The 12972-nt window shown below is 41.6% G+C and overlaps 1 protein-coding gene across 1 annotated transcript in view; it reads right to left on the reverse strand.

Annotated features, from left to right (window-relative positions):
• Positions 1-12972, reverse strand: part of RPA1 (replication protein A1) — a 72179-nt gene that overhangs the window by 36368 nt on the left and 22839 nt on the right. The gene's annotated exons all lie outside the window — the stretch shown is intronic.

Genomic DNA, 12972 nt, shown 5'->3' on the forward strand with positions numbered 1-12972 from the left:
CTGATGATTGATGTTTCTCATCTTTCTCTGTTCCTGTCTGTCTGTCCCCATCTCTCTGACTCTGTGTCCCTGTAAAAAAAGAAAGAAAAGAAACAAAAACGACTTCCCCCTCCACAAAAAAACAGGGACAAAGTATATAATAAAAAGCTATTTATAAAAGAAAAAAAGCTTTTCAGCCCTGGCCAAGTAGCTCAGTTGGTTAGAACATCATCCGGATACACCAAAGTTGTGTATGTGGTCAGGGCACATACAAGAATCAACTAATGAATGCATAAATAAGTGGAACAAATCAATGTTTCTCTCACTCTCTCCCTTCCTTCCTCTCTCTCTAAAATCAATTTTAAAAAAAGTTATTCAGGCCCTGGCTGGTAGGCTCATCAGTAGAACATCAGCTCAGTATGTGGATGTCCCAGGTTCAATACCCAGTCAGGGCACACAGAAGAAGTGACCATCTGCTTCTCCACCCCTGTTGTAGTAATATAATGTTATAGTAATTAAATATATAGAAATATAAAAAAAATATGGAAGATATATACAAGTAATTAAGATATATTAAAATTAAAATAAAGTTATGCCATCTGGATAGGAATTAATATAGTGTGTGCAGATGTGATAAACAGACTCTGACTTTCAAGCAGGGCCCAGTTAGTGTGTGTGTGAAGTTATACCTAGATAAGAAGTAACCTGAAGTTATACCTAGATAAGAAGTAACTTACGTTGTAAGTTAACGTAAATAAGAACATCTTAAAAAATAGTTTGATATAACATTTCAGTAGATTAACATAAAAGGGGTTCCCTGCAAGGAACTCCCCAAAAGGTGGTTTGAGGTGATAATCCTGTAGATCAGTGGTTCTCAATCTTTCCAGTGCTGTGACCCCGCAATACAGTTCCTTATGTTGCGGTGACCCCAAACCAAAAAATAATTTTGGTGGCTACTTCATAACTGTAATTTTGCTACAGTTATGATTTGGAATGTAAACACCTGATATGCATTATATATTTTCTGATGGCTTTAAGCGACCCCACAGGTTGAGAACCGCTGCTGTAGACTGATACCTGTTAGAAGGCGTTGGCCAGAAAAGGTACTAAAGCTGAGGGGCCCATGCTGTGGTAGTCTCCCAGACTCCAACGTGAACCTGAACTGTTTCCATGCCACTCTGAGCTCTGACCAAAGATAGCCGAGAGGAGCACGTTGATGGGGCCTCCTTAAGCTGTACCCAGGAACGCCAAAAGGATTTGTGAGTAATAAATTGCCTGTGTGATTCTTGCAACTAACTTGTATGTCGGTCTCATGCTTTTCCTCCAGTGGCAGTTAGTGTCAGCACTAATTAGTAGCATCCTCATAGCCGCCTCAAGAGTACTCCCGAAGAGGCTGCCAGCCTGCTGATAAGCAGGAGTGTCCCACTGCACGGGGAAGTCAAATCAGGGACACCTGATCGTAGAGCTTGGGCTCTACTGGGACAACCTCTCCCCCTTCTCTCTCTCTCCTCCTCCTCCTCCTGCAGCCATGGGTCGATGGGTGCTGAGGATGGTTCCATGGCCTCACCACAGGCGCAGAAATAGCTCAGCTGACAAGCAATGGAGCAGTGGCCCCAGATGGGCAGAGTAAACATAACCCTGTAGGGGACTTGCTGGTGGATCCCGGTTGGGGCGCTTGTGGGAATCTGTCTCTCTGCCTCCCCACCTCTTACTTAATTAAAAAAAAAAAAGGCTATTCAAAGAACTACAAATAGTCAATAAATATATGAAAAGATGCTTGATCTCATTAATAAAAATTTACAATAAAAAAATAATTAGCAAGGCCCTGGCCAGTTGGCTCAGTGGTAGAGCATTGGCCTGGCATATGGATGTTCTGGGTTCAATTACCGGTCAGGGAACAGAGGAGAAGTGCCCATGTGCTTCTCTCTCTCTCTCTCTCTCTTTCTCTCCTGCTTGATTGGAACAAGTTGGTCCTGGGTCCTGAGGATGGCTACATGGCCTCCACCTTAGGTGATAAGAGCTTAGTTGCTGTACAACAGAATAATGCCCCAGATGGGCAGAGCATCGCCCCCTAGTGGGCGTGCAGGGTGGATCCCTGTTGGGGCGCATGCGAGAGTGTGTCTCTGCCTCCCTTCCTCTAAAAAAAAAGATTAGCAATATATTAGAAAATTAGTAATACCTAATATGTTGACAAGGTTACGGGGAAACATATTCTTTTAATTTAGAAAAATATTTTTATTAATTCATTGAAAATAACAAATCTATTACATGTTTACACAAATAACCTTAATGAAGAAACTATACTATCTAAAACAAAATGAAATTTATAAGAGTTGCACTGTTTTAACTGTTTTACATTCTTCTGTATCTCTTTAATGTCTGGATTAATGGAAGAGAGCTGAATTCTCATATCTGTTTCTGCACTCAATGTGTTTCGATATGTTGCTTAGGTTCAAAGACATATAAAAAAAATTTTACTTCACATAGACCTGTAGTTGGAAAATAGAGTTTAATGGCCTTTCAGATGCTGCAAATTGTTTTCTCAACAAGTGGTGGTTTTTAAAGGCTAGTTGCAACGTGAAATCTGAAATTTTATCAATGAACCTTTTGCATACTTTCACATTAAAATCCACTGGTCATCTTGCATTCTGAATGGCTTCTACTGGCAATGCGGAAATACCCCTTCACTGACTCATGCAGAATTTCCAAATACAGTGCTGGCATTTTACAAAACATTAAAAAAAAAAAATCACATTCCATTAATTTTACCACCAATCTCATAAAAAAGTTTTTGACAAAAACAAAATTCCACAATTCTTATTTTTCACTTGAAAAGTTAAATTTTATCACAACGGTGACAAACTCACTTTGTTCAATTTCAAGAAAATGTCCGCCAAATACTCAAGTACGAATAACTATAATTTGTCCACCAGTTGCTCTTTCAAATAAAAATGACGACCCACACAGTTGGTTCAGTTCCAACACACAAGTGCCTTTTCTCAAGCCAGTCACTGCAGTATAGTACACAGCAGCAGCGCTCCATGGGCACTCTGCATTTCTCACTCAGAATAGTAAAGAAACATTTGCTAGAGGATTGAGATTTAATAAAAATGAGTCATTTTCAGTGCTTTACCCAATACATTAAGTGAAAATGGCCTTTTTAAAAACCCAAGTGTGTAGCAGGAACAAAGCCCATGATTCCAACCCTCAGCAGTTTAGTGTCACTGCCTTGACTTGTCACATGCCAGCAGTTCTGTCATTGCTGCTGCACCAACAGAGCAAATGGAAACAAACTTGTTTCAGGATAAACCACCAGAGCCAAAGAAGTTATTCAGTCCTTTCTGTATTGTCTGCTGCTGAGCACTCTGACAAAAATATTTTTTTGAAATGTAGCTGATGCCGATATAAGTTAAGCCATTCTAGACATATGCTCATTTGTAAGGTGAAAGTTAAATCTATAAACAAAATATGTATATTAACTCAGTCTTCATTTTCGCAGCCAAATCTTTAATTCAATGAGGCATGGTAACATGAAATGGCACTGCTTTGAATTTTACTAACTTCCCATCCACTGGGCATTCAGGGATGTGAGCTGCTCAAGACTTCCCTGGCCTCTCTGTTATTGGGTGCAGTTTCTCAGCCAAGGCAAGTGGAGTATCCTGTAAGAGGCTTCAGTGACTTTCTCATTTCTAGGTTGAAAAGCTTCAACAGAGTTCATGGTGTGTCCAGTTAAAATATTCAATTCCTTTTTCTTTAAACTCGGAATGATGGGTCTTGAAATAATGCCACAACTTAACTGGCACTATAATACCACACAAAAATGTTCTGTTGCGTAAGACCCAGTAAGGTGCGTTATTAATATCTATAAAGCTGTGAAGAATGTGATTTTACTTAGATTTTTTTTTTTTTTTGGCACAGATCTTATTTAGTTTTGCCCAGTTTCTTTGGAGTCCCTTTCACTTGTTGATACGTCCATTTCACTAAACAGAGGTTGCAGTCCTGAGTTGAGAAAGCAAATCTTCTAATCCATCTTGCTCCATATCCCTCTTGTTCAGCGTGGGTTGGGGTGTCCAGGCTCTGGACATGGTGCCAGTATTTCAGGGGAGGGAACTGAGAAGCTGGAGGGAGAAAAGGAGAGGGAAGGCATGGAGCCTACCCAGGCAGGGCTTCTCACAGCAGGGACACCCGCCCCACGGGTGCTGCTCCACAGCCCTCACTCAGGCAGCCACCACACCACTTTTGTGTCTATTGATTTCCTATTCAGAAATGAAACTCCTACACAACACTCATGAGTATGTTCATTGTTATTCTTTCTACAATAGATGTTATTGGGTCCCACAATACTAATTCTAGTACTCTCAGAGATAACAGCATGAGCACATGATATACAATAATGATTGCTAAGGCCATGTGTGGAATAAACCTAAATGATCATCAAAAAGGCAAGGAGTAAATAAACTAGGATGTACACATATAGGTTCCCAGCACAGGTAGGAAAGAATACAAGGCACACCACCATGCGGGGGTGGTAGAATAAGGCAAAGCCCTGGGAGAATTCTATCCCTAACGGGAGAAAATGAAGCCTCAAGTTTTTGTACTCAACTCCAGCAAAGCTCTCCACCCTCTCCCACAACCATGAGCAGTGGTCCCCAACCCCCAGGCCACAGACCGGTACCAGTCCGTGGGCCATTTGGTACCGGTCCGCAGAGAAAGAATAAATAACTTACATTATTTCTGTTTTATTTATATTTAAGTCTGAACGATGTTTTATTTTAAAAAAATGACCAGATTCCCTCTGTTACATCATCTAAGACTCACTCTTGACACTTGTCTCAGTCATGTGATAAATTTATCCGTCCCACCCTAAAGGCCGGTCCGTGAAAATATTTTCTGACAATAAACCGGTTCGTGGCCACAAAAAGGTTGGGGACCACTGCCCTAGAGGACAGTGAAGTGGATAGAGAGCACACTAAAGCACTCAAAAGTAGCCTGGAGTCAAAGATAAGAGGTCCCAAGGGAGAAGGTTGCAAGGAGATATACCAAACCTAGATATGTCAGAGCAAAGGCTGGACAGAATTGTCCATATTAACCATAAACAAGATAAAAAATGCAACACATCACAATGTATAAAAATGGAAGGAACATGGGAGACAGACAATGAAAGAGGCCAGCCTAGAACATGAGCCAAGAAAAGAAATAATGCTTCTCAAGAGTGGTATGCAAAAAATATATATATAAGACTAATAAGTCAATTAAAAAAAGGTGAGATAAAACAAAAGATTGAGAGAAAAAGTGGAGCTTAAAAAACTAAGAAAATAACTCAGAACAAAAGTAATACCATTATATGTCTAATATTTAAATTATAAACATCAAGGAACAGAATAGAGAAAGCTAAAAATTGAACTACTATTATGTTGGAAAATCTTTAGGTTATCCAATGCATGTAGTAGAAAAAAAGACTAAAGCAAACTGAAGACATGCATGGAGCACAGAGTTATCCAAAACATAAATAAAAGCTGGAATTCAAATGAAACAGCAACTGGGAATAACAGAAAAGTTTAATCAAAAAGAAAAAAATAAGCCTGACGAGGCAGTGGTGCAGTGGATGGAGCATCGGACTGGACCCAGAGGACGCAGATTCAAATCCCCGAGGTTGCCGGCTTGAGAGCAGGCTCATCTGGTTTGAGCAAGGCTCACCAGCTTGAGCCCAAGGTCGCTGGCTTGAGCAAGGGGTCACTCGCTCTGCTGTAGGCCCCCATCCCATCAAGGCACATATGAGAATGCAATCAATGAACAGCTAGCGTGCCACAATGAAAAATTGATGCCTCTCACCTCTCACCCTTCCTATCTATCCCTGTCTGTCCCCCCACCTCACTTTAAAAAAATAATAATTTTTTCATCTAATACAGAGAACCCATTAAAGTTTAAATTGTCTCAGTGATATCCTTAATAGCAAAAGGATCCAGTCCAGGATTACTCATTATATTTCATTATATTTTTTTAGACTCCTTCAATCTGGAACAATTTCTCAGCCTTTTCATTTTCTTTCTTTTTTTTTTTTTTTTTTGGTGACAGAGACAGAGAGAGGGACAGACAGGGACAAATAAACAGGGAGAGAGATGAGAAGCATCAGTCCTTCATTGTGGCTTAGTTGTTCATTGATTGCTTTCTCATATGTCCCTTGACCAGGGGGCCACAGCTGAGCCAGTGACCCGCTGCTCAAGTCAGCGACCTTGGGGTCAAGCCAGCAACCTTGGGCTTCAAGCTATCAACCTTTGGCTCAAGCCAGCGACCATGGGGTTATGTCTATGATCCCACGCTCAAGCCAGTGACCCTGCGCTCAAGCTGGTGAGCCTGTCAGAGGAGCCTATGCTCAAGCTGGCAACCTCAGGGTTTCGAAACTGGGTCCTGTGTCCCAGTCTGAGACTATCCACTGCACCACTACCTGGTCAGGCAGCCTTTTTTTCTTTTTTTAACTTAACAAGATGCTTTTCCCATTGATTTGAGAGAGAAAAAGTATTTGTGAGAGAGGGGTAGTGGGTGAGAGAGAGAAGCATCAACTGTTGTTCTATTTAGTTCCATTTTTAGTTGTACACTCATTGGTCTTCTATGTGCCCTGACTGGGGACTGAACCCATGACCTCGGCACACCAGGACGACACTCTATCCACTGATCCACCTGGCCAGGGTTCAGTCTTTTCTTTTCATGCTTGATATTTTGTAGATCAGAGACTATTTTGTAGAATGTTCCTCAATTTACTTGAGGTTTCCTCAGGATTGAATACAGAATATGCATCTTTGGTAAGAATATTAGTGTTGAAGCTGTGTTCATCTCACTGCATCCTATCAGGTAATACACAATTCCTATTTGTCCCGCTACTGGTAATGTTAACATTAATCATTGGAATAAGGTGCTGTCTTGCTAGGTTTCCCCACTGTAAAGTTACCACTTTTCCTTTTATAATTCATAATTATGCTGTGGGGAAGAATATACTTTAACCCTATATAACTTGTTCTTCACCAGACTTTCACCTAATGTTTCAGCATCTGTAGTAGGCTGAATGATCAACCACACAAAAGATAGCCAGCCACCTCCTAAACCCTGGGACTTGTGACTGCTACCTTATATGGCAAAGAAAAGGCTTTGCAGGTATGATTAAGTTAAGGATTTAAATGGTGAGATTATCCTGGATCACTGATGAACCCTAAAAGCAATCACATATATTCTTTATAAGAGGGAGGCAGAAGCAGAACTGACACAGGCAGGAGGCAAAGGGACCACAAAGAATGGGGCGATACAGCCATAAGACAAAGCTAGCAACCACCACGAGCTGGAAAGGCAAAGAATGGCCTCTCCCACAGAGCTTCCAGAGAGTGCGGCCCCGTCGACACTGTGATTTCAGCCCAGTAAAACTAATTTCTACTTCTGACCTCCAGGGAGAATGAATTTCTGTTGATTTAAACCTCCAAGTTTGTGGTAATTTGTCACAGCAGTTACAGGAAGCTATATAGCACCTATTGATGTTTCCTGAATTATCACTGATAGTCACCAAATGGTGATACTCTAATTCCATTATTCCTTCTACATTTGTTAAATGGCATTCTATTACAAGAAATAGCTTTTTGTTTCATCCATATATTCATTTATTTAGTATGGACTTAGGAATTCCTATCTGATTCAATAGGTTGCAATCTATTACTATCTTTACTTTGATTTTTTAAAATTGTCTCAGGTTTGGTGAGTGTAAGGCCCTGCAAGCTGTTTCTCTGTCCTTTGGACACGGCCCTATCTCCCCTCGAGCACTTGCTTACTTTCTGGCACAGTAAGGTATTTCAGGCTCGTCTTGTAATTTCCAAGCTTGAAATAAACTATCCTCCCAGGAGCCCTGATTCCTTTCCTTTTAGTGTAAAATGACATTCAGAAACCAAGATCTGAGTGCTAAGTGGACTCTTAGCTAAGGCGTACTGCTGCTCTAAAGCCCTCTTAATAGAGAGATCTAGACTCTAGATTCTAGAGAATACACACACACACACACACACTACACATATGCAAACCGAACATTTATAACTATTTCTGCATCTATCTCTCTATACTGAAAACCTTAAGCTTACTATTTATTACCTCCGATTTCAATCCAATGTCAGACTTCTGCCTGATCGGCTCCCACTGTCCTCAACATACTCATTTATTAGATCAATTTCCCTCACATGTAACCATTGCCACCGCCACTGCTGTACGCACAGGCACTGCCTTCATCACAATGCTTCTGTTCTAATCTGTGGCTCTAGGCCACCACCACCCAATTGCAAACAAGCACCCTCCTCTCCCCACTTGGATTCTATCATCTTAAGCTGGGCCAACACCATTCCCTGCACAGACACCTTATCCTGCCTCCCTCCTCACCCCACTCAGTCTCCAACAACCTGCTACTGTCCTTTCACTCCCGCACCCACAAATGCCCCTTTCACTTGCCCAGAACTCAATGGCCACTCAGACTCTAACAACCCATGCTGGGCTGCAGCCACCCTCTCCAGGTATGTGTTCTCCTATCTGCTCATGCTCCAACATACCATGCCAGCCCATGAGAACACCCTCCTCACTCTGTGCTCTGACACCTGGTTCCAGGCCACCACCACCCTTCACCTATAGACATCTACCTTGCTTGATCCCACCTAATGGCTTCTGGACTGAATTATTCTGGAAGGGAGCAAGAACAATACTGTCATGTGTGGCTAACCTAAAGGGTAATGTTCTGAAGAATGCACTGTAAGGTGATTTCATCATTATGCCAACATCACAGAGTGCACATACACAAACCTAGTGGTATAGCTTACTACATACCTGTCATTTTTTACTTTATAAACTTAAGAGTAAAGAGGGACAAATATATGGTGAAGGAAAATTATTTGACTTTGGGTAATAGGCACACAATGCAATCAAAAGTTCAAATGCTATGGAGATGTTTACCTGAAACCCATATATTCTTATTGCCAATGGCACCCCATTAAATTTATTTTCTAGGAAAAGAATGAAAAAATTTTTTTAAAGAAAAAAAATTTTCTTACTTTTCCATTCTATTTTGTGGTAACACTTAGCTTAAAACACAAACACACGCCTGACCAGGCGGTGGCGCAGTGGATAGAGCGTCGGACTGGGATGCAGAGGACCCAGGTTCGAGACCCCAAGGTCGCCAGCTTGAGCACGGGCTCATTTGGTTTGAGCAAAAAAGCTCACCAACTTGAACCCAAAGTTGCTGGGTCCAACAAGGGGTTACTCAGTCTGCTGAAGGCCCACGGTCAAGGCACATATGAGAAAGCAATCAATGAACAACTAAGGCATTGCAACACGCAATGAAAAACTAACGACTGATGCTTCTCATCTTTCTCTGTTCCTGTCTGTCTGTCCTTGTCTATCCTTCTCTCTGACTCACTCTGTCTCTGTAAAAAATTAATTAATTAAAAAATTTAAAAACTTAAAAAAAAAAACACAAACACATTAGAGCTATACAAAAGCATCTTTTTTCCATTATCATTTACTATCTATTATTTACTATCATCATAGCAAAATGTTCCTTAGAATACAATGTATAAAGATAATCAAATCATATTTTTACAGGTTTGGAATTTGTAAAAAATATATATTCATTTTACCTTTTCATAAAAAATTAGCAAGAAATGAGGGCAGGATTTGTCTATAATCCCAACAATGTTTGACTTGGGGTGATGAACAATGTTTCCATTTAACCCAGTCACCTTTTGGTCCCTGTGCATATGGTTAGGTACATCATGGATTGATAAAAACTATATCATGCGTGAATAATTCACACTGGGAAATGCTTATCCCTTAATTAATCAATCACCTCACTTTTGAAGAGAGCTAGAGACACATCATCATGGGAACAGAAATGCAATAAATAACAACTTTGGCAGATATGTACAGATTGGGACCTTCTAATGAGCGTCTTCATTTTGGCACATTATAATTTTAAGTGCTGGCAGCGACAGTTTCCATTTTCCGTTTATCTATTAGTGAAGGCTTGTGGCAAATAGTTGAAACTCTCTGAACTTAGTATATTTTACGGTACTTAATGTACTCTTTTTATTTTATTGAATTTGTTGGGTGACACTGATTAATAAAATTATATAGGTTTCAGGCATACAAGTCATCTGTATATTGTATCGTATGTTCATCACCCCAAGTCAAGTCTCCTTCCATCACCTTTATCTCCTTCTACCCTCTTTTACCTCTCCCGCCCCCCCACCCAGTATTTTCTTCCTTTATATCCTTACTTTATAAGCCTTTTTCTATTTTAAAATTATTATTGCTCTGGCTGGGTAGCTCCATCATCCCAAAGCACAGAGGTTGCCAGTTTGCTCCCCAGTAAGGGCACACACAGTAACAGATCAGTTCCTGTCTCTCTCACTTTCTCCCTTCCTCTCTCTAAAATCAGTAAAATAAACACTAAGAAAAATTAAATTATTATTTTATTTTAAACTTTTGGTTGAAAGCTCAAGACAAACAAGCAGCCTAGGCTCCTGGTCGGCAAGCTGCAGCTCACGAGCCACATGCAGCTCTTTGGCCCCTTGAGTGTGGCTCTTCCACAAAATACCACATGCGGGCGCTACCTCAATAAGGAATGTACCTACCTATATAGTTTAAGTTTTTGGCTTTTTAAAATATATTAAGTCTGAACGATGTTTTATTATTTTTTTTCTTGTTTTTTTCTGATTTACTTATTTCACTCCGTATAATGTTATCAAGATCCCACCATTTTGTTGTAAGTGATCCGATGTCATCATTTCTTATAGCTGAATAGTATACCATGGTGTATATGTGCCACATCTTCTTTATCTAGTTTTCTATATTTTTTTACAGTGATTAAAGCCTTTAAGCAAACTCTTGGCCAATACAGCAAGAATCTATAAAAGAGTAGTGTCCTTAACATGTTCAACAAGTCCAAGTTGGCCCCAACGCCATGCCTAATCCCTGAAAAATGCCACCCAACCCCAGTTCAGTCTGTTAGGAGCTGTCACAAGGATCAGGAGTCCAGGAAAAGTCCACATCCAGGAAAAGTCCGCATGGCACTGGAATTGTTGTCACAATTCTATACTTTGCAGCTCACGTCCAAGTCCCAATGACCACTGCTTCTAGCTGGTAATGATTCAGGTAGACTGGAAAAGCCATCTGCAGCATGTGTGGATATGGAGCTTCTGTTCTCCTCTGCCTGGAGATATATAGTTTAAGTTTTAAAAATTTGGTTCTCAAAAGAAATTTCAATCGTTGTATTGTTGATATTTGGCTCTGTTGACTAATGACTTTGCCGGCCACTGGCCTAGGCCTACACACAGTCAAGATCATCAATCTCACTGCCACCTCCACAGCTCATCCCACTGGAGGGGCTTCAGGGGCAGTAACACGTATGGAACTGTCATCACCTATGACAACAATGCCTTCTTCTGGAACACCTCCCGAAGGACCTGCCTGAAGCTCTTCTTAAGGAGGTGTCACTCTTTTCAAAAATATGTCCACGCTGGTTTGATCACAGAACTGCTGTAAGCCAATAATGCACCATGAATAGTTCTATTAATAAAAACCTTTTGGTGTTGGGATCCATGTTTTCAAACTTTTTAAGGAGCTTGCTCAAGTCTACAAAAGCTTCTGCTAAATCCTTCACTAAATTTTCTTGGAGGTTCTTCTTTTTTTCTGCAGTTTCCTTTCTCTTGTCTCTGCTTCAGCTATGCATTCCTGTCCCAACAATTCCTCACTAGTCAGTTCCTCAGGAACCACCTCTCGGAGCTCCTCAATGTCATCCTTACCAATACCCAGGTTCAAGTTGTCATCTCAACCATAGCATCATTGATTTTTGCAACCTCTTCATCCTTGGCAAATTCTCTGAAGTCATGAATGAACCTCGAGTGTCTTCTTCCAAATGCCACTCATATATTTCTTGGTGACATCACCCCAAGCCCGAGCACGGTTCCTGATGCAGTCACAAGATGTACTCCTTCCTTCTGAAACTGCATCAGTGTCGTCCTCCGCTGTAGCAATAACTTTGGCAAAGGTCTTCCACGGGTAGTAGGTCTTAAAAGCTGCTATAACTCTGACATATTGATTGGACCTGAGGTAGAATTTGGAGGAACACCACTTTGATATTGAGATAAAAACCACCAATGAAAGGAGGACATTTAGGACTATTATTAACAAAAAGCAAAATTTTTTTTTTTTTTTTTTTTTTTTTTCCATTTTTCTGAAGCTGGAAACGGGGAGAGACAGTCAGACAGACTCCCGCATGCGCCCGACCGGGATCCACCCGGCACGCCCACCAGGGGCGGTGCTCTGCCCCCCAGGGGGCGATGCTCTGCCCATCCTGGGCGTCGCCATATTGCGACCAGAGCCACTCTAGCGCCTGAGGCAGAGGCCACAGAGCCATGCCCAGCGCCCGGGCCATCTCTGCTCCAATGGAGCCTTGGCTGCGGGAGGGGTAGAGAGAGACAGAGAGGAAAGCGCGGCGGAGGGGTGGAGAAGCAAATGGGCGCTTCTCCTGTGTGCCCTGGCCGGGAATCGAACCCGGGTCCTCCGCACGCTAGGCCGACGCTCTACCGCTGAGCCAACCGGCCAGGGCCAAAAAGCAAAATATTTTAAGGTGAAAAAAATATATATTGTAAGGTGTGTTAATTCGCTAACAGTACTCCATTTTTTTTTTTTTTACAGAGACAGAGAGAGAGTCAGAGAGAGGGATAGACAGGGACAGACAGACAGGAACGGAGAGATGAGAAGCATCAATCATTAGTTTTTCGTTGCGCATTGTGACACCTTAGTTGTTCACTGATTGCTCTCTCATATGTGCCTTGACCACGGGCCTTCAGCAGACCGAGTAACCCCTTGCTCGAGCCAGCAACCTTGGGTCCAAGCTGGTGAGCTTTTGCTCAAACCAGATGAGCCCGCGCTCAAGCTGACAACCTTGGAGTCTCAAACCTGGGTCCTCGGCATCCC

The sequence above is a fragment of the Saccopteryx bilineata genome, chromosome 2, assembly GCF_036850765.1.
Source record: "Saccopteryx bilineata isolate mSacBil1 chromosome 2, mSacBil1_pri_phased_curated, whole genome shotgun sequence".
Taxonomy (NCBI): Eukaryota; Metazoa; Chordata; class Mammalia; order Chiroptera; family Emballonuridae; genus Saccopteryx; species Saccopteryx bilineata.